This window comes from Arvicanthis niloticus, unplaced genomic scaffold (assembly GCF_011762505.2).
Source record: "Arvicanthis niloticus isolate mArvNil1 unplaced genomic scaffold, mArvNil1.pat.X pat_scaffold_796_arrow_ctg1, whole genome shotgun sequence".
NCBI lineage: Eukaryota > Metazoa > Chordata > Mammalia > Rodentia > Muridae > Arvicanthis > Arvicanthis niloticus.
In genome coordinates, this window is record NW_023046392.1 from 10892 (window position 1) to 15541 (window position 4650).

The 4650-nt window shown below is 48.7% G+C and overlaps 1 pseudogene; it reads right to left on the reverse strand.

Annotated features, from left to right (window-relative positions):
- Positions 1-1079: 1079 nt before the first annotated feature.
- LOC117702435 (Y-box-binding protein 3 pseudogene) lies at positions 1080-1722 on the reverse strand (annotated as a pseudogene).
- Positions 1723-4650: the final 2928 nt, after the last annotated feature.

The window sequence follows — 4650 nt, forward strand, 5'->3', positions numbered from 1 at the left end:
AGATCCTGGAAAAGCAAAGGTGTTTGCAGAAAGTTTAGTCTTGGAAGGTAACTTTGAGTCTGTTTTTGGATGGCAGAGGGAGAAAAACAATGTTAATTTTGTATGTGGGATTGGCAGCAAAAGTTTGCCTGTAAAAGAAATTAGTTGTTAATTAAGACTCAAGAAATGGTGATCAGCTCATTCACTTAAACTGTGGAAGGAAATTAGATGGCTTTTAAAACTTGAAGAAATTATAAAGGTTAAAAAAATAATGTTGGACATATATCACGAATATTAGAGAGAAAAGGCAGTATTAAAATAAAAAAATAACAAACATTTTGGTTGAAAAACACAAGCATTGTTGCTCTAGGTGTTCCTGTTAGAAAGAAAAGGAAAATTTTTTGGTTGAAAAACAGGAACATTTGTTGCAGGCCCTCCTGTTTGGGAGAAGCAGTACGGTGGGTTTAGAAGCAGTGGGGAGGGGCCTTGCTCTGCGATGTGGCATCTGGGTGCTCTGGCAGAGAGGACCTGTATTCCACCTTTCTTTTTATTAGAAATTTTAATTGTAGAGAAGGATCAAAAAGCTAACTTGAAGAAAGTTTCTAAGGAGAGACACCTAGGCTTGATAGGAGAGCTGAGAGTTAGATAGTGAAAGGCTATACGAATCTCTCACCTAAGGAAGGAGTCTTAGGAGGGTCACAGCAGGCACTGTGACTTGAAAGACAGCTGTTTTCTGTGAAGGAGCCCTCTCTGTGGAGCTGGGGGATGGGCAAAGTGGAGGCTAGGGGGTCGCTGCCATCTTGCCCTTGAGCTGGAAAGCACATGGAGAGGGAGAGACAGACAGAGAGAAAGAGGAGGAGTTAAAGTAGAGAAGTTGACCAGGAACACATGGAAAAGGAGTGGGGCCTAGTCTTTTGAACTAGGCAGTAACTAAAAATTAGAAGAAGCTAACAAGGAACACGTGGAGAAAGAGGGGGGAGACAGAAAGAAGCCTGCCTAGTTTTGTGAACTAGGCTGGGAATTACTCACTGTCCTGGAGTTTCGCGGAGAGGTTTTCTGTGGGCAATAACTGGGGAGAACTCTCTTGGAGCTGGCTCTACCACCTGTAGCTGGTTCTACCACCTGTAGGGAACGATATGGGCTCCTGCGTGGGTTAGCGGGTCCCCTGCGGAACCTCGGGCAGTAGGTTGGATTCTGATGGACCAGGAGTTGTGTTCCCTTGGGGACTCCATCTTTCATCTGTCTAATCTCACCAGCATTATGGGGAGGTCCACGGCACACAGCATAGCGGCTCCCTTCTACTGGAACTCCATCTGGGCCAGTCACATTTGTTGCTTTAGGATCCCCTTTTTCTGCAACCACATCAAACTCTACAATTTCTCCCTCCCCCACACTGCGCAGATACTTGCGTGGATTATTCTTCTTGATGGCAGTCTGGTGTACAAACACATCTTCTTTGGTGTCATTTCAGTTTATAAATCCATATCCATTTCTGACGTGGAACCATTTGACAGTGCCCAGGACTTTGGTGGCGAGAACTTTCTTCTCTGTGTCCTCGCTGCCCACAGGAGCTGATGAGGCCGGGGCGGGTCCAGGGGCTGCATCTCTGCTGGGGCTCCCCGAGAGGGGCGCGGAGGGCGCTGGGGCCTGGGGTGTGCCGCTGGCCGCCGGGCTCTTAGGCGCTGGGTCCCTGGCCTGCGGGAGCATGGTGCTGATGGTAGTGGCCTCGCCCGCCTCGCTCATGTCGCCTCTCCACTCTCTCCGGGCACCTCGGTGGCAGTTGGTAGCGGTTAGCTCGGTGGTGGTCGCTGTGGGGCAAGCTCGCAGAGGGCGGTGTCTCAGGGGCGGGGGACTCGCGAGCTCGAGGTCTCGCTGAGTCTCCCAGCCCCGAAGATGGCAGGTTGTAGGGCATTCATCTTTCCAATGTCTTGTCTCCCCACATTTGAGGCAGATTTTTTCTGTTTTTATTGCTGCCACAAATGCCTGAGCTATGGATGCAACCTGATTTGATGGGGTTCCTATTTCTCTGGTTGCTATAATCCACCTATCGTGATGCTCCTCCCAGAGACCCTGGCAAGCTAGCCTAGATTCGGAAGTCATGCCTTCCCTAACAATGGTTTTAAGAAGAAGGTCCCTAGCTGTGGGGTTGGAGATTTTTCTTTCTAAGCTCATTTTAGTTCTGAGGATAAAATCAGATAGAGGTTATCCAGGCTTCTGATGAAGGGAGAGCAGGGAGTGGGCAGGGTCTTGTGACCCTGAAGGTGGAGTAAGCCTATTCCAGGCTTGAATGGCACAGAGACCGACCTGGTCATAGTAGCCTGTTGGCTGACTTGCTTGTTGTGCCCCAGTAGAGAAATCTTCTTGGCCAAAGAGTTCTTTAAAACCCCATGGAGTGTCATCTTCCCTTCCCTTGTTTTGCCTGACTTGCTGAAGACACTCATCATGATAGTATGCCTCCCATTCTAGAAACATTGGATCAGGAAGGGCAGAACGGCAAATAACTCTCCAATCTTGGGGAGTGTTTAAATTGACAATATGGCTCTGTAGGAGGGATTTTGTCCACAGTGGTTGAATGCCATCTTCCTTCACTGCCTGCCTGAGTTCTTTTAGGTCGGGGGCTTGGACTGGGTACCAATTAAGTGGTTTAGCTCAAGTGGGGTGGATATTAACTGGAAATGTTCGAGCAGTTTGGGTTTTATCTATGGATTTTGAAGGACTGCTACTTTTGTGGCTAAGAGGAGTGGGAGGGGACTTATCTCTCTTTGGTTGGGAGGTAAGAGGGAAGGCAGGAGAAATCTCCTTTGGTATTTTAATGGAGCCTTGCCTTTGGATGGGGGAGGGAGGGACAGGAGGAGCACATTCTTTCATTTCCTCCAAGGCATAAGGGGGAAGGGGTGGGTATATGGATTTTATTTTTCTTATTAGTTGGGTAAGGGGCTCAAGGTCTGAAACAAGGTGATTTTTGGGACCTTGGTTGGGTTCATTTAACTGAGGGGCCCCAGGAGCTGTGTTGTTCTCAGTCTGTCCTATTTTTGATGGTCTTATACATTGCCAAATTGCAGCTAAGATCGGCCAAAACTCACAAGGGGGTTTTTTATCTCTGTTTTTGATAAGGGAAGCTACTTTGCTCCATGAGTCTGGACTGTAAATATTATCATCTGCCATGCATGGTGCTATCTGAAGGACTTCCTCCCAAAACAAGGAGGCTTGCTTTTTGCCTATTCTTATCCAGTGGGTTTTTAGCAGGGAGTATATTTGCCTAGCTTGAGGTGAACATTTACATGAGGTGGAGTTTCCCATGATAGAAAAAGAGGAGAAACGCCTTGTCCAATGGGAACGTTCCCTTGGCCTATTGGCTTTGGGGGATTCAACAATGGTCCAAGAGCGCCAAGCCTTCCTGCAGATTTAAGAACTGGCAGCCGCCCTTATGGCTTTTAAATGGCTGCTGCATTACCAGTTTGCTTTTTGTTTTATAGAGAGTCTAGATAGAGTCTTTGCCAACACCCATTGCAGGCTGTCGGGATTTAAGCGGAGGCCAGGGAAACTTTGAACCAGCACCAGAGAGTGGCCCTGGCCAGGAGGTAACAAAAGCTCCCTTGGCTTACTTAAATCTGCGTGATGGCTTCCAACTGAAACACAGGAGGAAAAAACAGATTGCTTGTTTCAAGTGTTGGGGCTTACCCTTCCCGCAGTATCAGTAGCTGCGTGGCTGTGTGGCTTCCAAGGCCCCACGTTTGAGGCACCAGATGTGGGGAAAAAAAGGCTTGGGATCCCGCGGTTCCTCCTGCCATGCTGTGAGTAGTCGGCTGGGAACGCTCTGGGTTTCTCCAGCTGGAAGTTGGGCCTGGCTGTTCATTAACTAAAAGCCTCTTCCTGGCTCCTCATGGTTCCTCATAGCTGCACAGCCCCAACACACGAGGAAGCCCTTGGGTTTCCATAACTGGTTTATTCACATGGCAGATCGTGGATGGATCTGGATGCATACCCCTCAAACCCAGGATCGACCTGAGTTAAAAGGGGGGGGAGAAGCAGAGAGGGCTGGGGAGGAATGTTTAATCGGCTCCACCTCTGGCCTTCAGGTACCTCATTATTATGTAAATCTCTCTAGGGACTGTTCGAACCCTCCACCTGTGTACATGCCAGAAGGGTGAAGGTGGAATAGAAATTAGACCTTGTGTTAGGCCCAACATTCTTCGGTTCTCTCCTCTAACCAGATGCCCATCTGTCTGCTCCTCTCTCTGGATGCCCTTTTTTTCACCTTTCTTGGATGCCCTTCTGTCTTCTTCTCTCTCTACATGCCATTCTGTTCTCTCCTCTCTCTGGAAGCCCTTCTGTCCTCCCCTCTCGCTGGAGGGCCTTCTGTTTTTTCTCCTCTCTCTGGATTACCTTCTGTCCACTTCTCTCTGGATTCCCTTCTTTCCTCTACTCTCTCTGGATGCCCTTCTGTCTTCTTCTCTCTCTACATTCCCTACTGTTCTCTCCTCTCTCTGGAAGCCCTTCTGTTCTCTCCTCTCTCTGGATGCCCTTCTGTCTTTTCGTCTCTCTGGATGACCGTCTGTTGTCTCCTCTCTCTGGATGACCTTCTTTTCTCTCCTCTATCCAGATGCCCTTCTGTCCTCTCCTCTCTCTTGATGCCCTTCTGTCTTCCCCTCTCTCTGGTTGACCTTCTGA